General features: G+C 41.7%; 1 pseudogene; it reads left to right on the top strand.

The window, feature by feature from the left end:
* The first annotated feature begins 2,215 nt into the window (after nucleotides 1-2,215).
* Nucleotides 2,216-21,806, top strand: LOC110600143 (annotated as a pseudogene).
* The last annotated feature ends 723 nt before the right edge of the window (nucleotides 21,807-22,529 follow it).

Here is a 22,529-nt window from a genome sequence, read left to right as displayed (position 1 = left end):
CCCAAAGGGCAGAACCCGAGCCTCACATGCACATCCAGCCACCCCAAAGCCTCTCAACTCATACCAACTCACACAAAAGCATGCATAAACATATTTTCAAGCATTTAGGGGCTTAAAACTAGGCTATACCCCAACAAACATCACAATAAGCATACATTTAATATAAAGAGTACATAAACCCTAACATTTTAGATCTACTCTAAACATGCATTAAAACCCTTAACCCCTTCTTAAAACTTACTTAAAACATGAAAGAAGAGAAGGATCTACACTTACCTCTTGAAGATCGAGAGGAGATACGATCCCAAACTTGGAGATGTGGAGAAAACGAACTCCGGAGGTCTCCAAGCTTCTAAAACCTTGATCTTAGCTTAAAATCTTCAAAACATGGTAAAAACTCATAAAAAAACTCTGGGAGATTTGAAGGAAAACATAAAATCAACCATGGAGGGTCAAGAACTCACTTTTGCCCGAAAATGGAGAGAGAAAACTCGCCCATTTTCGAACATGGGGCCTTTTATAGGTGGCTAGCCAGACCACTTTCGGAGGCCAAAGGTGCTTCCACAACTCCACCATGTTCGGCAGCCGAACTTGAGGTTCGACGGCAGCAAAAGGGAGCCACCTTCGGCGGCCGAACATGAGGTTCGGCTGCCGAACCTGACATTTCCCTTCAAAACTTTCTTTTCTATCAAACCTCAATTTTTTTTCTTGATCAAACCATAAAAACATGTAAAACATTTTAAAAAACTTTTATTTTACCCTTCTAGAAGACTTCTGACATCCGAGGGATTCCGGATTTCAACGGAGATTCCGCCGGAAGGTAGGAATTCCGATGCCGGGGTCTAGCCGAGTATTACATCTGCTTTCTTTTTAGCGTGATCTTTTCTTAACTCCTTTTTCGAGACCGGTCACCTACCTTACTGAGGTCTTGCGCATAATTCAGACTCTTTGTTTTTTGCTTAGACTTTTATGCCTATAGCCTGTGATGCTGCCTGTATTGCGAGCTTGGGAGTTCGGGATTTCGCTTTCTGCACTTTGGTGCCCTAAGCTCTTTTGTGAAGTCGGACTTAATTTCTTGCTTTCTTGCTGAGCCTTATACATGTTATGTTTTAGTTTGACTGCTTGTTTGTTCAGCTTTAACTTTTCTTTTATAGGCTTATAGCATTGCCTGTACAGACATAAGGCCCCTCCGAGCTTTTGCGGAGATCGACTATCTATTTTGGACTTGACCATACTGCGGTTCGATTTTTTTATATCCAATGAGTCAGGGCTTTCTCATGTTGCACTCACCAAGAGCCAGAAACTTGATGGTCTACAAGTTGGATGGTAGATGATTGCAATCACCAATGAAAATATTTACATACAATACACAAAAGCTTTTCTGTAGAGCATTGTAGTCTACACATTGGGTACCAACAAATTAAGAGCTTTCACATGAGAGTTGAAGTTATTATTAAGTTATCAACATGCATACATCTACTTGGTATAGTGATCCAAGAAGTTAGTTTTATGTTCAATCCATTGCTAAGTAATGTGGTTGCTTGATGTGCAAAGGCATTAATTCTCAAGAAGCTTAGAGAGATGGCAGTGGATATCCTTGGCAGTATCAGGACGGCTATTCAATATTGACGAGTACTTTACAATTGTTGCAATCAAAACCCACATCATTAAAGGAGAATCCAATGGAACGGAAGGTATCACGAACAATCTTCTCAAGCAATCTTGGATGAACCGTTGCCTAATGGTTGGTTTAATTCAAGATCAAGACAATGAAAATTTAGAAGGAGGAGAAGATCTCAGCCTTAGAAAGTCCCTGTCAAGCCCATGCACGAAAGATTTATTTGAGCAGCACTTCATGCATCATTATCACTCCTTATTACTCTCCATTTTCTGTGACTCGTGTTACTGGAACTGACATCTTTTTTATTCCTGTCTCTATTGGTTTTTAATTATATGAAAAGTGATGAAAAAAATCAAAAAGAGGAAAGAGAGTGAAGGGAGAGAAGGGTTATATCTTGAGAGTAATTAGGAAATTATGAAAATTTTTTTAATAAAATAACGGTTAAAAAATTAAAATGTAGACGCATGTCTTGATAATTAACAAAGTAATCTATAAAATATTTTCATATAATTTTAAAAATAAAAAAAATATTTTAATTAATTAGAACAAACACAACAACAGGGACCCACAATACTAACTCACTTATAACGGAAATGATCGACTGTTTTGTTTATTAGTTCAGCGAAGTAGAAATATCCGCAAATAAAGACACGTTGACGACGGCGGCACTTGTAGGACATACGATCCGGACCTCGAATTTTCAATCCCGCCTAAAATTTCACCTCTCTCACGAAAGCCTAGGAATCAGCGAAAATGGAGGACCAGGAAAACGGCAGTGGGAATGTGAATGAGAACTCGATACCGCCGGAGAGCGAGGAAGAGCCCGTTATTGGCCCCGGCCCGGCTCCAATGGCTCGCGCAAAGCGTCCTCTTCAGTTTGAGCAAGCCTACCTCGATGCTCTTCCCTCTGCAAATATGTATGCATTATCACTGTATTGTCTATTTTGAGCTTCTTCATTTGAGTGTTTCTTAGGGATTTAGAGTTTCGTCAGGTTTTTATGGTATTTGATTCTTTGCTTTGTTATAACAATTCTGTTGTAGTAGTGTTTTTGATGTTGGTATTAGGTGATCTGTTTATTGGTTGTACAACTGTTATCTTTTTGTGGTCAGCTTCAAGCTCTACACTGACTGTTTTTTTTTTTAAGGGATTTTTAGCTTATGTGTTTTGCTGTAACTGATGATCACCTTGAAAACGCGCTAGTTTAATTCCAGTTAAAAATCTGTTTGCTTAAGGTGGATTATAGTTCTTGCCAAATCCATGAAAGAAGTATTAGCAGGATAGGATAGAACCTTTATCGGAGTGCTATATTGTTCTCCTATAGCAAAATTGTGGATTGATATGAAGTTGTTTTGTGTTCTACATCTCTGCGTAGACTTGAACTGCTCTGTACTTCATATTGAAAAACTAAAAGAAAGGCCAATAAATGAGAAATTGTAAATTTGTGAGTGTAGAAGAGTTTCTTATCCATTATTTATCTTTACAGGTACGAGAAAAGTTATATGCATCGAGATGTGGTTACCTATGTTGCAGTGTCTCCAGCCGATTTCTTCATAACTGGAAGTTTTGATGGTATTATACTTCAGGATTATTGCATATATTTTCAGAATCTCTAAAGCTTTGTCTGAAGTCTGAACTTTCTATCCATTTATTTGTAGTTCAACATAAAGTTAGGTCCTTGATAGGGTAATATGAGAATTTTCCACCACCTGATGCTGTTCAATATTTTCTGAGATATGGAAAGTTGGAGTTCATTTTTCGGGTTGTAATTGCACAGGAGTTTTTTCTGGGCTTTTCAAATATTGTTGAGGTCTGGTAGCTGTTTTAATGGGATTTTTCTTAAAAAAAAAATTACATTTTCTATGGATTTTTTTCACATACAATTAATCACATGTCTCCTATCTGTGTCTCTATGAATCTCTCCTCTTCACTTGCTAACCAAAAGGCAGTTGCATTCCATGCTAATTATTGTTGTTGGAGAACTCTTCCTGTTCTGTATCTCTTTAAGGTTGCAATATGATATCGGTGGTGGAGTTTATTACCATTTGAATAGTTTCTTATGCAATTAGGATTTTAGATGCAGTGTTAAATGTCAATTGATAGTAAGTGCAACCCTATAGTTGTGGTCATCTCTCATCTTCTTCTTCTTCTTCTTCTTTTTCTTTTTCTTTTCTCATCAGAAGGCTAATGCTTTCTAAGAAAATGGATGGCTAGTACATTGGTTTGAAAATTGGATTATTCTTCACATTTTTGTTTGGGTGTATTGTTTTAGATTATTGTTGATGAATTTGATTATTTTTACATTTTATTTTGTTAATAATCAGGGCATTTGAAATTTTGGAAGAAAAAAGATGTTGGCACTGAGTTTGCAAAACATTTTAGATCCCATCTTGGCCCCATTGAAGGTTTAGCGGTGAGCTCATCCTCCTTCCTTGATTTTATCATGTAATATAATTTAGGATGATCTTTCCTCTTATCTTTTGAAATTTGAACCTCGCTTGTAACAGCCCGAAAATCCGGACCGCTACCGGCGCTAGGATCCAGATCGGCATAAGGCCGCCGGGAACCGTAGCAAGCCTGACATAACCTGTAATCCTGTTTAATCCTATACATGATCAACAATACTCATAAACCTGTAAACATTCTCATATAACAACCAAGCTCAACCTGTACATAAACATAAACATAACATAAACCTCCACTGGAGCCCTCATCAAATGCTCCAATGGGGTATCTCATCATACATAAGCTTGGTTGAAACATAACCTCATATCTCATATCATAAAGATCATGTACATACAAGTGGGATTAACAATCTGTATTGGTCAAGCACAACTCTATCCTCAATATTTAAATTACATAACATAACTTAAAACACTTTTACATTACATCAAAATACAATTGTCATGTCCACCATCTAACTATTGCATAAACATAGCTTCCATACTCTGGCTAACCTCCTGATCTACCCTGTACCTGCACATCTGGGGTTAGGGGAGAGGGGTGAGCTATAAAGCCCAGTGAGCAGAATAGAGAAAACATATAATAAATATTTCATGCTTCTATGAAATGCAACACATCACAAACATATCACATAAGGATGGTATTGTCACCTATAGTCCTCATCATAGTCCAATCATGCCAGGGGCGTAGAATGGGCCTCACTGGTCTTTCTCTTACATACATAACATAACATAACATTCCAATATGCCAGGGGCGTAGAATGGGCCTCACTGGTCTTTCTCTTAACATAGTCCAGGGGCGTAGAATGGGCCTCACTGGTAATCCGTACCGTATCATCATCATATCATGCCGTAGGAGGAACTAGAGGATCATCCAATAGCCAATCCGCATCCACATCAAATTATGCAATGCAACATATTCGTGATTACTAATGCAAACACCCTATAATATCACATGGCATATATGATGCATGAACATGCTCAAAAAGTTATATTTCATTTATTTAAAAACTTAAGGTTTATTCCACTCACCTCTGGCTGAAGCTCTATAGACTCTGAAGCAGCTATCTCACTGCTGAGGTCCTCGGTTCCTCGGGTCCGAACCTACACAGGTGGACTCCAATGAGGGACCAATCATACATAAACATAACTCTAATAAACTCCCCAAAAACCGCCTAGAACATCAGGAAAACATCACATAGAAATATGCATGAAATGGCTGAACAGGGCACTTTCGGCGGCACCTTCGGCGGCCGAAAGTCCTGGACAGATCCGAAAGTCAGGCACTTTCGGCGGCACCTTCGGCGGCCGAAAGTCCCAGACAGAGACGAAAGTCTCTTTTCGGGGGCAACTTCGGCAGCCGAATGCTGCCTCCACAAAGGGGGTTCGGCGGCCGAAAGTCACTTCGGCGGCCGAACCTGAGCTTCTCCCGAAGGGCAGAAACTCAGCTCCTCTATGCACATTTCGCCTCCCAAGCTCAAATCATGCAAAAACTAGTTCTAAAACATGCATACATATCATACATTACACCTAGGGGTCTCAAACTATCATATACCCCATCTACAACACTTCCAACAACACATAAACAAGCTACATTGTTTAAAACATCAATATAAACCCATAAACTCAACATATGCCCTAACATGCATTTCTACTCATAGATCTTGCATAAAACTTATTTAAAACACATAAGGAGCTTAAGATCGGCTCTTACCTCTTGAAGATCGAGAGGAAGACGACCTAAACTTGGAGATCCACGAAAATGAGCTCCTGAGTTCCCAAAGCTCCAAAACTTGTTTCAAAAGCTCAAAACTTGCAATGTGAGTTTAAAACTCAAGAAAAATGGAAGAGATTTGGAGGAAGAACACAAGATTTGCAAAGGGAAGGTCGGAAGCTCACTGTGGCCGAAAATGGGAGAAAGCTCACCCATTTCGGCTAAGTGTGTAACGACCCGGAAATCCGACCCGTTACCGGCGCTAGGATCCAGATCGGCTTAAGGCCGCCGGGACCCGTAGCAAGCCTACATACCTCCTGTAAACCTGTGGAATCCCATACATAACAACATATACATGATCTGTAAAAAATTTTCTTTTCTCTTATCCAAGCAAAACCTGTGCATGCACAAAATCATACATAAACCCCACACTGGAGTCCTCATCAAATACTCCAATGGGGTATCATCATCATACATATCAGCTTGGATAATCATGGTCATTAACATCATTACTCATTAACCACTCTGTACATAATGGGGATTCACACACCTCTAGGTCAAGCACTACTATAATCCTCAATACATCATCAAATCATTCATTACAGTACATGGTCATAAATACTCATTACATCATGTTCATGTCCACTACTATCTATTACAACATACAAGGCTTGACTTCACTCTAGCCGACTTCTTGATCTATCCTGTACCTGCAACTCTGGGGATAAAGGGAGTGGGGTGAGCTACTAGAGCCCAGTGAGCAGAAACTAAAAACATTTGTTTTAATTCCTCCATTTTTAGGTATATTATTATTCATTTTATTATTATTATTATCATTTAACTTTTTCTTTCTTTTTCTTATTCATGCTTTCATGTATGCGCCATAACACAAACATTTCACAACAAGGATGAACTTGTCACCATTTAGCCCCAATCTTTCTTACTTATACATGCCGGGGGCGTAGAGCCGTAGCAGGCACACCCGGACTTCCATAATCTGTCATAGTGCCAGGGGCGTAGAGCCGTAGCAGGCACACCTGGACTCACATAGGCTATCATGACATACAAGGGCTAATGGATCATTCAACATTCATCCACATCAACAACAAAGTATGCAATGCAACATATTCGTGAATTCTAATGCAAACAACCTAATATTGCATGGCATAATGATGCATGGGAAATGCTTTATGATTCATTCATTTATTCATTTACTTTAAAGCTTAAGGGGTTGTTCCACTCACCTGGTAACTGAAGCTTTAACAACGAACTCTGAACGACTATCTCACAACCGGGGGTCTCGGTTCCTCAGGTCCGAACCTACACAGGTGGACTCAAATGAGGCACCAAACATACATGAACATGACTCCAAAATACTCCCCAAAGACCCCCTAAAACATCATGAAAACATCACATGAAATCATGCAAGAAACGGCTAAACAGGGCACTTTCGGCGGCAGGTTCGGCGGCCGAAAGTCCCTCTGCAGCCGAAAGTCATGCAGGTTCGGCGGCACTTTCGGCGGCCGAACCTCCCAGACAGAGACGAAACTTGAGTTTCGGGGGCAGGCTTCGGCAGCCGAAACTGCCTCCACAAGGGGGTTCGGCGGCCGAAAGTTACTTCGGCGGCCGAACCTGAGTTTCTGCCGAAGGGCAGAAACTTGGCTCCCTTGTGTCCACAGCCTCCAAAACGCCTCAAAGCAAGCATAAACTTGATTCTACACATGCATACACATCATACATCACACCTAGGGGTCTCAAGCTTCAATATACCCCAACTACAACACTTCAAACACACAAACATCAATATACATTGTTCATCAAAGCATCAAAACCCATAAACTCATCACTAAGCTTAAACATGCATTTCTACCCATAAATCAACCTAAAGCTTGTTTAAAACACATAACTAGGGTGGATCCGAGCTTACCTCTTGAAGAAACGAGAGGAAAGGCGATCCTAACTCGGAGATGGAGAGATTGAACTCTTTGAACCTCCAAATACCCAAAACTTGCTCTTTACTCACAAATCTTCAAAACAGTAGTTAAAACTCGTTAAAACCATGAAAGATCTAAAGAAAACACTCAAGATCGAGGGAGGAGCGGCAGAGACTCACCTTGGCCGACAACGAAGGAGAAAAACTCGCTCGTGCGGACCTAAGGGACCCTTTTATAGTGGCTGGCCAGACCACGTTCGGGGGCCGAATGTGCCTCCGCATGCATGCCATGTTCGGCGGCCGAACGTGAGCTTCGGCGGCCGAACCTGGACTTCCCTCACTCATGCTTTCGGGGGCCTAACGTGCCTCCTAATCACATGCATGTTCGGCGGCCGAACTTGTCTTTCGGCGGCCGAACCTGGGTTTTCCTCCAAGGACTTTTCATGCAAAAACTCCTTTAATTTCTTACTTAAAAACATGAAATACATGAAAACATTTCGTAAAATCATAGTTTTACCCTTCTAGAGGTTTCCGACATCCGAGGTCCCACCGGACGGTAGGGATTCCGATACCGGAGTCTAGCCGGGTATTACATTCTCCCCCCCTTAAGAACATTCGTCCCCGAATGTTCCTCAACTAACATACAAAGCATGACATCAATCATAACATACAACACATAGAACAACTAACACTCACCTCAAAACAGATGGGGGTATTGCTGGAGCATAGACTCCCGTGTCTCCCAGGTGCATTCTTCAATATTGTGGTGGTTCCAAAGGACTTTCACCATCGGGATTTCCTTGTTCCTCAGCTTTCTGATCTGAGTGTCTAGGATCCGCACTGGCTGTTCTACATAGGTGAGATCCTCATGGATCTCCATATCAGGCTCACTAAGAACCTTTCCAGGATCCGACACGTACTTCCGTAACAGAGAAACATGGAAAACCGGATGGATTCTCTCCATCGAAGCAGGCAAGTCTAGCTTGTACGACACATTACCGACCCTCTGAAGCACCTCGAAAGGACCGATGTACCGTGGAGCTAACTTACCCTTCTTCCCGAACCGAACCACTCCTTTCATAGGAGACACCTTGAGCAAAACCAAATCCCCCTCCTGAAACTCTAGCTGTCTTCTGCGGATATCTGCATAACTCTTCTGCCGACTAGCAGCAGTCTTGATCCTCTCTCTGATTATGGGTACCACCCTACTGGTAAGCTCTACTAACTCCGGACCCGCAAGAGTCCTCTCTCCTACTTCCCCCAGCAGATAGGTGATCTGCACTTTCTCCCATACAAAGCTTCATATGGAGCCATCCCTATGCTAGCATGATAGCTGTTATTGTAGGCAAACTCCACCAAAGGTAGATGCTGCCTCCAAGAACCGCCAAAATCTAGCACACACATTCTGAGCATATCCTCTATTGTCTGGATGGTCCTCTCTGACTGTCCGTCTGTCTGTGGGTGGAAGGCAGTACTGAAGTCTAATCTGGTACCCATAGCGTTCTGCAGACTCCGCCAAAACCTGGAGGTGAACTGGGGCCCTCTATCTGACACTATAGATACCGGGACCCCATGCAGTCTGACAATCTCATCTACGTACACCTGCGCCAACTTGTCCACAGAGTAACCACTCCTGACAGGGATGAAGTGAGCAGATTTGGTGAGTCTGTCCACAATCACCCATATGGAGTCCAATCTGTTGGACGTCGCCGGTAACCCCACTACGAAGTCCATAGCTATATTCTCCCATTTCCACTCTGGAATCGGTAGTGGATTCAACATTCCAGCCGGCTTCTGATGCTCTAGTTTCACCCTCTGACACACATCGCAGGCTGACACGAACAGTGCCACGTCCTTCTTCATAGCTGGCCACCAATACACTCTCTTCAGATCCTGATACATCTTGGTGGCTCCAGGGTGAACACTATACCTGGTATTATGGGCTTCCCCCATAATATCTCCCTTCAGACCAATGTCATCTGGCACACATAATCTGTTCCCGTAGCGGAGGATCCCCTTATCATCGAACTTGAACTCATTATTCTGGCCTGACTGAACCGTTCTGGCTATTCTGGTGGTTCCACAGGACTTTCACCATCGGGATTTCCTTGTTTCTCAGCTTCCTGAACTGGGTGTCTAGGATCCGTACTGACTGCTCAACATAGGTGAGATCCTCTTGGATCTCCACATCAGGCTCACTAAGAACCTTGCCTGGATCTGACACGAACTTTCTCAACATAGAAACATGAAAAACCGGATGGATTCTCTCCATTGAAGCAGGTAAATCCAGCTTGTACGATACATTCCCAATCTTTTGCAAGACTTCAAAGGGTCCGATGTACCGCGGAGCCAGCTTACCTTTCTTCCCGAAGCGAACCACTCCTTTCATTGGAGACACCTTGAGCAATACCAGATCCCCCTCCTGAAACTCTACCTGTTTTCTGCGGATGTCTGCATAACTCTTCTATCTGCTTGCAGCAGTCTTGATTCTTTCTCTGATTATGGGTACTACCCTGCTGGTGATCTCTACTAGCTCAGGCCCTGCCAATGCCTTTTCTCCAACTTCTTCCCAGCAAACAGGTGACCTGCACTTCCTCCCATATAAAGCTTCATATGGAGCCATCCCGATGCTAGCGTGATGGCTGGTATTGTAGGCAAACTCCACCAAAGGTAGATGTTGCCTCCAAGAACCGCCAAAGTCCAGCACACACATTCTAAGCATATCCTCGATAGTCTGGATGGTCCTTTCTGACTGTCCGTCAGTCTGGGGGTGGAAGGCAGTACTGAAATCCAACCTAGTACCCATGGCATTCTGCAGACTCTGCCAAAACCTGGAGGTGAACTGGGGCCCTCTATCTGACACTATAGAAACAGGAACTCCATGCAGTCTGACTATCTCATCAACGTACACCTGCGCCAACTTGTCCACAGAATAGCCACTCCTGACAGGGATGAAGTGAGCAGATTTGGTGAGTCTGTCCACAATCACCCATATGGAGTCCAATCTGTTGGACGTTGCCGGTAACCCCACTACGAAGTCCATAGCTATATTCTCCCATTTCCACTCTGGAATAGGTAGCGGGTTAAGCATTCCAGCCGGCTTCTGATGTTCCAGCTTCACCCTCTGACATACTTCGCAGGCTGACACAAACTGTGCCACTTCTCTCTTCATAGCTGGCCACCAATAAACTTTCTTCAGATCTTGATACATCTTGGTGGCTCCGGGGTGAATGCTGTATTTTGCATTATGAGCCTCTCTCATAATGTCTCCTTTTAGCCCTATGTCATCGGGTACACACAATCGACTCCCATAGCGGAGGATTCCCTTATTGTCGAATCTGAACTCACTGTCCTTGCCTGACTGAATCGTCCTAGCAATCTTCACTAACTCTGGGTCCTCATGCTGTTTCTGAGCCACCTGCTCCAGAAACACGGGTGTCACTCTCATCTGTGCAATCAAAGCACCTGTACCAGACAACTCCAACTGTAGACCTTCCTCAATGAGCTTGTAAAACTCCTTCACCACTGGTCTCCTCTCTGCCGTGATGTGGGATAGACTGCCTAATGACTTCCGGCTTAGGGCGTCTGCCACGACATTCGCCTTACCCGGATGATACTGGATCTTGCAATCATAGTCACTCAGCAGCTCTACCCATCTCCTCTGTCTCAAGTTCAAATCTCTTTGACTCAGGATGTACTGCAGGCTCTTATGATCTGTAAAGATCTCACATTTTACCCCATAGAGGTAGTGTCTCCACATCTTGAGTGCAAAGATTACTGCTGCCATCTCAAGGTCATGTGTGGGGTAATTCAACTCATGCTTCTTTAGCTGCCTAGAAGCATAGGCAATCACCCTCTCATTCTGCATAAGCACACAACCCAATCCCACACGGGACGCATCACAAAAGACTGTAAAGTCCTCTCCACTAGATGGCAGAGCTAAAACTGGTGCTGAAGTCAACCTCTTCTTAAGCTCTTCAAAACTCTCTTCGCACTGGTCGGTCCACAGAAATTTCTGATTCTTCCTGGTTAGTCTGGTCAGAGGAGCTGCAATCTTTGAGAAGTCCTGAACGAACCTCCGGTAATAACCAGCCAAACCCAAGAAACTCCTGATCTCCATCACTGAAGTGGGTCTAGGCCAGTTAGCCACAGTTTCTGTCTTCTTGGGGTCTACCTCAATCCCATTCTCCGACACTACATGCCCCAAGAACGAAATGCTCCTCAGCCAGAACTCACACTTAGAGAACTTGGCATACAAGCCATGCTCCCTCAAGGTCTGTAGAACCATACTCAGATGATGGGCATGCTCCTCTGCATTCCTGGAATACACTAGGATATCATCTATGAAGACAATAACGAAGTGATCCAGGTACTGGCTAAACACTCTGTTCATGAGATCCATGAATGCTGCAGGGGCGTTAGTTAACCCGAACGGCATCACAAGGAACTCATAGTGTCCATATCTGGTCCTGAAAGCTGTCTTTGGCACGTCTTCTTCTCTTATCCTCAGCTGATGGTACCCGGATCTCAGATCTATTTTGGAGAAACAACCCGCTCCTGCTAGCTGGTCGAATAGATCGTCGATCCTTGGCAATGGGTACTTGTTCTTGGTAGTGACTTTGTTCAACTGCCTGTAGTCGATACAAAGTCTAAGGGATCCATCCTTCTTTCTCACAAACAAAACTGGAGCACCCCAAGGTGAAGTGCTCGGTCGGATGAAGCCCTTTTCTACCAACTCTTGCAACTGTTCCTTCAACTCTTTCAATTCTGCTGGCGCCATCCTGTAGGGAGGAATAGAGATCGGTCTAGTTCCAGGCATCAATTCAATCTCGAACTCTATCTCCCTAACAGGTGGTAAACCTGGCAACTCGTCTGGGAACACATCTAAAAACTCATTGACCACTGGCACTGCGGCGGGCTCTCTAATCTGACTGTCTAGCTCTCTCACATGAGCCAAATACCCCTGACATCCCCTCCTAAGCAACCTACGAGCCTGAAGAGATGAGATCAAACCTCTAGGTGTACCCCTCCTGTCTCCTCTGAAGACGACCTCTGATCCATCCTGACCTCTGAACCTGACTACCTTGTCCCTGCAGTCCAAGGTAGCGCCATGGGTAGATAACCAGTCCATCCCTAGAATGACGTCAAAATCTGTCAACTCTAGAACCACAAGGTCGGCGGACATGCATCTCCCATCAACAAAAACTGGACTACACTGACAGACTGACTCTGCCACTGATGGATCACACTTGGGTCCACTGACCCAGAGAGGACACTCTAACCCAGAGACCATTAATCCCAACCTCTCTACGGCCCTCGGAGCAATAAAAGAATGAGATGCACCAGGGTCCATTAATGCATACACATCAGAACACCCAATGACTAAATTACCTGCCACCACGGTGTTAGATGCATCTGCCTCCTGCTGTGTCATTGTGAAGATCCTTGCTGGAGCTGACGGACCCTCACCTCTGAACCCTGCTGAAGAAGAGGCTGACCCTCTCCCTCTGCCTCTGCCACTGGCCTGTGTCATGGCTGGAGCTACTGGCTGTGCTACGCTACCAGAAGCTGTCTGCTGAGACTGTGTCACAAAAGCTGCTCTAGGACACTCTCGTGCCATGTGTCCCTCCTGCCCACATCTGAAGCAGGCTGACGTCCCAACCAGACATACTCCTCTGTGCGGTCTCCCACATTTCTTACATACTGCATTATCTGCACCTGAGCTCGAGCCACTCCCTAATCCCAGACCTGACTTGATCTTGTTCCAGAACTTGTTCTTCTTAAACTTCTTGGTGGTACTGCCCCACCTCTTACTACCTGAGCTTAAGGAAGAAGGATCCACTTTTCCCTTACCTGGAGTTCTGGAACCAGAAGGCTGTGCTGCTGACTGTTTGACTTTTCCCTCGATGATAGCACTAGCCTCCATCCTCCTAGCCATGTCTACTATGGCGTGAAAACTCTCTCTATCTGCTGACTGCATCAAGGAGGAATATCTGGAATGGAGCTTCATGATATACCTCCTTGACTTCTTCTGGTCTGTATTAAGGTCCTGCCCAGCAAATGGCAGCAACTCCATAAACCTGTCAGTATATTCGTCTACACTCATGTCATCAGTTTGCCTCAACTGCTCGAATTCTATCATCTTCAATTCCCTTGAACTATCAGGGAAAGCCCACCCTGCAAATTCATTAGCAAACTCCTCCCATGATAGACTATCCACCCTCGGTTTCACATAGCCCTTGAACCACTCACGGGCCTTCTTGCATTTTAGTGTGAACCCAGCCATCTGAATGGCTCTACTGTCATCCGCCCCTATCTCATCTGTTATCGCCTTAACCCTCTCAAGGTACACAAACGGGTCATCACCGGTTTCAAACTGGGGCGCACCCAACTTCATATAATCAGTCATTCTGACCTTGCTCCCTCCTGATGAGCTAGGTTGAGGTATTTGGGCTTCTGGGACAGTAGGTGCTGCTGGTGGTGGAGGAGGTGCAACATTTTCTGTAGTAGGGTTTACTGGATTTGGATGGTAGGGTGGTGGTGGATGCATAGGATACTGTGGGTATGGTGGGTAATATGGTGGGTATGGCATCTGTGTGGGGTAAGGGCTAAAACTAGGGTAATCCGATGTACCTCCTATCGAATACCCGGGATTCTGTGAGAAAGGTGGGTAATGAGGTGGCTGTACAAATCCCGAGGCCTGAGTGCCTCCTTGGGACTCTCCCATACCTTCCTCTGACATACTCATCCCCAAACTGCCATCCCTCCTCTGGTCCACATCCATGTCATCTCCCACATCTTCGGACATACCACCTTGAACTGTTCCTCGTACTGATCTGCTTCTTCCCAGATCTAAAGACCTTCTAGGGTCTCTTGCTACTCTGTCCCTGTTGGACCTGCTAGACATTGCCCTAGGCAATGCTGGAGGACGGGCGCTCATGCCCTCATCCTCAGGTGGTACTCCAGTCAATCTTGCAGATCGACGAGTTCCTCTCATCCTGTTTTCTGAAAAACCACACATAGCACAAACATCAGCATCATATGGTTCATGTGGGCACACATGAACCCTCATCACAAACGTCACATAGCATAGCATATCATTAATGCACATGCATAAAGTCATGGCATTTCACATTATCATGCAAGACAGGACTCCACATCCTATCCTAGTGGACATGACCTTCCTATTGTGCTTGACCTGCTATAACCTCTATGAGCCCGACACTCTAGGTCCGACCATATGAACCTAGGGCTCTGATACCACTCTGTAACAGCCCGAAAATCCGGACCGCTACCGGCGCTAGGATCCAGATCGGCATAAGGCCGCCGGGAACCGTAGCAAGCCTGACATAACCTGTAATCCTGTTTAATCCCATACATGATCAACAATACTCATAAACCTGTAAACATTCTCATATAACAACCAAGCTCAACCTGTACATAAACATAAACATAACATAAACCTCCACTGGAGCCCTCATCAAATGCTCCAATGGGGTATCTCATCATACATAAGCTTGGTTGAAACATAACCTCATATCTCATATCATAAAGATCATGTACATACAAGTGGGATTAACAATCTGTATTGGTCAAGCACAACTCTATCCTCAATATTCAAATTACATAACATAACTTAAAAACACTTTTACATTACATCAAAATACAATTGTCATGTCCACCATCTAACTATTGCATAAACATAGCTTCCATACTCTGGCTAACCTCCTGATCTACCCTGTACCTGCACATCTGGGGTTAGGGGAGAGGGGTGAGCTATAAAGCCCAGTGAGCAGAATAGAGAAAACATATAATAAATATTTCATGCTTCTATGAAATGCAACACATCACAAACATATCACATAAGGATGGTATTGTCACCTATAGTCCTCATCATAGTCCAATCATGCCAGGGGCGTAGAATGGGCCTCACTGGTCTTTCTCTTACATACATAACATAACATAACATTCCAATATGCCAGGGGCGTAGAATGGGCCTCACTGGTAATCCGTACCGTATCATCATCATATCATGCCGTAGGAGGAACTAGAGGATCATCCAATAGCCAATCCGCATCCACATCAAATTATGCAATGCAACATATTCGTGATTACTAATGCAAACACCCTATAATATCACATGGCATATATGATGCATGAACATGCTCAAAAAGTTATATTTCATTTATTTAAAAACTTAAGGTTTATTCCACTCACCTCTGGCTGAAGCTCTATAGACTCTGAAGCAGCTATCTCACTGCTGAGGTCCTCGGTTCCTCGGGTCCGAACCTACACAGGTGGACTCCAATGAGGGACCAATCATACATAAACATAACTCTAATAAAATCCCCAAAAACCCCCTAGAACATCAGGAAAACATCACATAGAAATATGCATGAAATGGCTGAACAGGGCACTTTCGGCGGCACCTTCGGCGGCCGAAAGTCCTGGACAGATCCGAAAGTCAGGCACTTTCGGCGGCACCTTCGGCGGCCGAAAGTCCCAGACAGAGACAAAAGTCTCTTTTCGGGGGCAACTTCGGCAGCCGAATGCTGCCTCCACAAAGGGGGTTCGGCGGCCGAAAGTCACTTCGGCGGCCGAACCTGAGCTTCTCCCGAAGGGCAGAAACTCAGCTCCTCTATGCACATTTCGCCTCCCAAGCTCAAATCATGCAAAAACTAGTTCTAAAACATGCATACATATCATACATTACACCTAGGGGTCTCAAACTATCATATACCCCATCTACAACATTTCCAACAACACATAAACAAGCTACATTGTTTAAAACATCAATATAAACCCATAAACTCAACATATGCCCTAACATGCATTTCTACTCATAGATCTTGCATAAAACTTATTTAAAACACATAAGGAGCTTAAGATCGGCTCTTACCTCTTGAAGATCGAGAGGAAGACGACCTAAACTTGGAGATCCACGAAAATGAGCTCCTGAGTTCCCAAAGCTCCAAAACTTGTTTCAAAAGCTCAAAACTTGCAATGTGAGTTTAAAACTCAAGAAAAATGGAAGAGATTTGGAGGAAGAACACAAGATTTGCAAAGGGAAGGTCGGAAGCTCACTGTGGCCGAAAATGGGAGAAAGCTCACCCATTTCGGCTAAGTGCCCCTTTTATAGGTGGCTGGCCAGGCCACGTTCGGGGGCCGAATGTGCCTCCGCATCCATGCAATGTTCGGCGGCCGAACTTGACTTTCGGCGGCCGAACCTGGACTTCCCTAACTCATACTTTCGGGGGCCTAACGTGCCTCCAAAACACATGCATGTTCGGCGGCCGAACTTGGCTTTCGGCGGCCGAACCTGGGTTTTCCTCCTAAGACTTTTCATGCAAAAACTCATTTAATTTCATACTTAAAACATAAAACACATTAAAAACATTTTTATAAAACATGATTCTACCATTCTAGAGGTCTCCGACATCCGAGATTCCACCGGACGGTAGGAATTCCGGTACCGGAGTCTAGCCGGGTATTACATCGCTGATATTTGAATAACTAATATTTTGTCAGTATGCTGTAAATCATGCTATTTCACCCTTCTTAGTTTGTACCTTGCATGGAAAAAGAGCATCTTTTCCAACACTCATCTTTGATAGTTTGGATGTAGACCTACCTTTTGGTTTGTAGGATGCTAATTAGCTTTTTCCTATAGTGGGTGGTAGAATTTGATCGACTCTTTCTTTTGTTGATTCTCCTTTGTTACTTGTTAGTACAGTCATCAACTGTGACTTTGTTCAGCCATGCAGGTTAGCGTGGATGGTCTACTTTGTTGCACAATTTCCAGTGATCAATCTGTGAAGGTATATGATGTTGTCAATTATGACATGATGGTCATGATTCAACTATCATTCATCCCTGGTAGTATTGAGTGGGTATATAAGCAAGGTGATGTCAGAGCTAGGCTTGCCTTTAGTGATCAAAATTCCTCCTTTGTGTGCATATATGATGCAAGAGCAGGTTCAAATGAACCTATCATCGCAAAAGAGGTATAAATCACTCCAATAGTTGCCTGATTTTCCATACTTTCTTTCTTTTGCAATGTAAAAATGATTATTCTTTTTTTTTTTTTTTTTTTGAACTTGTATTTGTCTAGATACACTTGGGGCTGGTCAAAGTTATGAAATACAATCATGTATTCGACACTGTGATATCTACTGATTAAAAGGGAATCATTAAATATTGGAGTCCTGCAACACTTCAGTTTCCAGAGAGCGAGTATATATTTATCATTCATGCTCTTTTGTAGTTTATTTTGTGAGTCTTATGTGGACCATCTTGCTTGGAGTACCGTTGATTTTTTCCCTTGTTGAGAACTTTATTTTTGGGTGTGTGCACGTGTTTTCTAGTTTCTTCTGATCACAGCAAATGCTTAACTCATTTATCTGATACATTCAGGGTGAATTTTAGACTGAAAAGTGATACCAATCTGTTTGAAATTGTGAAATGCAAGACAAGTGTTTCCACCATGGAGGTAACATATTTTATCTATGCATGTGTGAACTGTGTTTGACATAGATTAACCATTATCAATCCAATTTTTTCAGTTTTTCTGAATTCTTAATCTTTTAATGGGTCACTGTAAAAGCTTGATTTGAAAGATGAAAGGAAAAAAAATCCTCTAAAAGTTATGATGTTCAGGTGAGTCCAGATGGTAAGCAGTTCTCTATTACATCACCTGATCGCAGAATATGTGTATTTTGGTTTAGAACGGGTAAACTACTACGGGTTTATGATGAATCTCTTGAGGTAATGTGACTTTTGATTAGACTTCCTAGTAGTTATTTGCTTATATAGTTATGTGTCTCTCACAAAAATAAAGTGTCTTCTGTGTGTAGGTGGCTCAAGATCTTCAGAGAAGTGATGCTCCCTTATACCGGTTGGAAGCTATTGATTTTGGGCGAAGGATGGCTGTTGAGAAAGAAATTGAAAAAACAGAAACTGCACCTCAGCCCAACACCGTCTTGTAGATAGTAAATTTACATACCGATAAGGTTGCCCGAATTCGTGGAAAAAGGAGGAGAACAATGACAGATGCTTGCAGATTACCTTGTGTCAAGGTGATCGAAGCTGTAAGAAAGTTAGAAAAATTCCTGCAGCTGCAGCAAATGTCAATGAGAGTAAAGATCCTTTAGCAGATCCCACTCTCTTGTGTTGTGCTTTCAAGAAACATAGGATTTATGTATTCAGGTATAGTATATGTGCAACTTCAGAACATCACTGATTATGAAAAACTTCATCCAGAAATTGTTTTTTTTACAACAACTTTTGCTGGTGATGCCTGTTATGGGTGGCACTAATTGGTTCAGTTTTGTATAAGGCCGATCCTTGGAAAATGTCATTGTAGTGCGGAAAGCAGTTAGACTTTTATAAGCGGGAATAAATATGGATCAGTTGTAGGAATCACAAATATACTGATTTGACTTGTGGGGAGTGTCAAACATTAGATTCAATTATATATATATATATATATATATATATCTCATAATTTGTTTATTTATATATGGCATTTTGTTTTTCTAATGCATTTAGAGTGGCCTCTTAGCCTCTGTTTCTGGATTATGTTGTATCATGCAATGTGACATTATTTTTGGTGTTGTTTTTATGGTTAATTTAGCCGGAGATAACCACAGGAACTTGAGGATGCAACTAAGGGAAGAGATGTGTTCAATGAAAAACCTCCACCAGATGAGCTTTTGGTGGCTGTATCAGATATAGGAAAGGCTGTCGCCACATCTCTTCCTAACAATGTGGTGAGTTCTCTTTCTAATTGTCCCATATGCAGTCCAGAAAATGTAATAACTGTTTCTTAGTTTATTGATTCATTCGTTATGTGTGCATGTGTGGTTTCACATGCATCCTCATGACTTTGCTTTTGCGTTTTATGTCTAACACTGGAATTTGTTTTGACTACTTTGGCTTGACTTTGCTTTTGTGTTTTATATCTAACACTGGAATTTGTTTGACTATTTTGGCTTGATTTGCTTCCAAAGTCAAAAGATAACTGGAGAGAGACGATAGTTTTTTTAAAAAAAAAAAGAAATTCAGAAGATAGTTGGAGAAACTGTAGAGCTTGTTCTAGTTTATTAAAATCACAGGATACTGAACACACAGTACTGCAGATCCTATCTGCAAGTTTATTCATTGTGTGCTGATAAAACATCTAAATAAAATTATTAGTAGAGCTTTTACATTTCTGTTCGAGTCCTGGAAAAATACTGTACTTGAAATTCCCATGCTTAAGGTCAAATTTTATTGTCCAGTCAGAAATTATGTTATTCTTCATTTCCTTTGATTCTCTTTTCTCGTTGAACAAACTGAATGATGATACATTTTGGAAGCTATGCAATTCAATAGCTGAAAGAGAAATGCCTTCCCGGCACACACACGTGTCCAATCTTTCCGGATTGGAAGTGACTGTAGACAATAATTCTCTGAAAAGTAACTTGCTTATTTTAAGAACGGAATGTATTTTTGTTTCAGCTTCTCAAAGGGCCCTAACTAAACCGTTTTCTTTACCAAATAGTGTTACTATCATCATTACCGCTTTTTGGGTTTCTAGTTACTGTTTCTTTTGATTTATGATTTAGGTCTATTTTACATCCTGATTAGTTGACTTAGTGTTTGCACAATCAGTGATGATGATGTTGTTTGGTATGTAGTGCATCATATTCGTTCATCTCATATAATTTCTCTACTTAATTTTGAGAATTTTTTTAGTTTGTATTCTTTATGTATGTGCTTCTAGTTTGCAGTGTCTTTTATGTTCTCCCATCTGTTCTAATCTGTATTTCTTTCCAGATTCTACATACCACAATGGGTGATATTCACATGAGACTATACCCAGAAGAATGTGCAAAAACAGTGGAAAATTTTACAACACACTGCTGAAATGGCTATTATGATAATCTTATCTTTCATCGTGTCATCAAGGGTTTCATGATACAGACTGGAGATCCTTTGGGGGATGGCACTGGTGGGCAGTCTATTTGGGGAAGGGAATTTGAGGATGAGTTTCATAAAAGGTAATTTTTTAGTTCTATTATTGTTATTATTATTATCCACCTTCTAGCCTTCTATTCAGTGCTTATACCAACATTTTTCTAGAGGTTTTTATGTCTTATTTATTTGTTCTAGTTAAGTTTTGGTTTGGATACAACAAAAGAGAGATACTTTCCTCGTTCTTTTTAAGTTAATGAGCATATAAATTACATCATGGTTTGTGGTTGCTTAAAATTTTCATTTTAGGGTGTCTTCCATTACTTGGTGAAAGAAAAGATGGTTATTCATATGAAGATATTGCATATCCTCTCACATCAATAAGATTTATTTTTATTCCTTCCCTACCTATGGCCGATTGCCTCCAGTGGTGACATCAAAATTTGTGGCATATTGTTGTATAATGGTGTGTATATATATATATTTTTTCCATAATTTCTTTGTTTGCTTATTCTCAAACAAATGAAAAGACTTTGCAGCGTATTTTAATTGGTAGTTATTTGTACACAAATTTAGAATGTAACTCGCAAGTTACCATGTTGTTTTTTAAACTTCAGTGGTGTGCTATTTCCAATACTGTGATTTTTATAAATGCCTTCCATGTGTATGAACGACTAACTGGATGTTCATCTCCACAGTTTACCACATGGCAGGCCTTTCACTGTGTCAATGGCCAATGCTGGCCCGAACACCAATGGCTCTCAGTTCTTTATCACTACAGTAGCCACACCATGGCTGGACAATAAGCACACTGTTTTTGGTAGAGTTGTTAAGGGAATGGATGTTGTCCAGGTAATGTTGAATCCCCTTATCCTCCTATTGTCTATGTATAATCTTCAATTAACCTTTTAAATCAGCTTTCAGGCATGCTATGTTTCACAGCACCTTGATAAACGGATTAAATACACATCCTGACATCGCCTGTTATTTTCCTGTAATTCGTTGAATGTATTATTCTACATTTGACTTACATTGTTAGCAGGCAATTGAGAAGGTGAAGACAGACAAGGCAGACAAGCCATACCAAGATGTAAAAATCTTGAATGACTGTTCCCAAGTCTTAGTAGAATCACCTTGATATTGTTGGCAGCATTGCTTAGAATTAGCTGTCAAGTAACCCTTTATTGACTGTGGATCTATCTTGAGTTTCTCTCTCTCCTCTTCTTCTTCTACCTTCAGCTATTGGGATAATACATGTGTTGGTCTCCCAGGTATTTTGCATTCATGTGAAAAGGACAGTGAGGAAGTTGGGCTTTTTGTAAAATAAAGTTAAAAAAAAAAATATTTCTTAAACCCTGGTCCGCGAGAAAATATTTCCCGGACCAGGGTGAATCGGTCTTCTACCGCATTTTATAAGTGCGGTAAGCTTTACCGCACTTATAAAATGCGGTAGAGAGCCATTGAACCAGAATTATAATTTTTTTTAAATAAAAAAAATTCTACCGCACTTCAAAAGTGCGGTAGAATTTTTAATTATTAAAAAAAATATATTAAAAATTCTACCGCACTTCAAAAGTGCGGTAGAATGTTAAATTTTGCAATAATTGAAAATTTCTATAATTTTTAATAATTAAATTAATAATTTAATTTACGTATTATCGCACTTTAATATTACCGCACTTTTAAAGTGCGATAATAGAGTTTATATTAAATATATTATATTAATTGTAATTATTTATTTATATATGAAATTTATAAATAATTATAAAAATTATATTATTATTAATTATTTAATATAATTAAAATTTAATATAATAATGATCATATAAAAATTTATTTTAATAATT

This window comes from Manihot esculenta, chromosome 14 (genome assembly GCF_001659605.2).
Source record: "Manihot esculenta cultivar AM560-2 chromosome 14, M.esculenta_v8, whole genome shotgun sequence".
NCBI classification, from domain to species: Eukaryota; Viridiplantae; Streptophyta; class Magnoliopsida; order Malpighiales; family Euphorbiaceae; genus Manihot; species Manihot esculenta.
The sequence above is the reverse complement of the archived record's forward strand: the minus strand, read 5'-3'. Positions and strand labels throughout refer to the sequence as shown.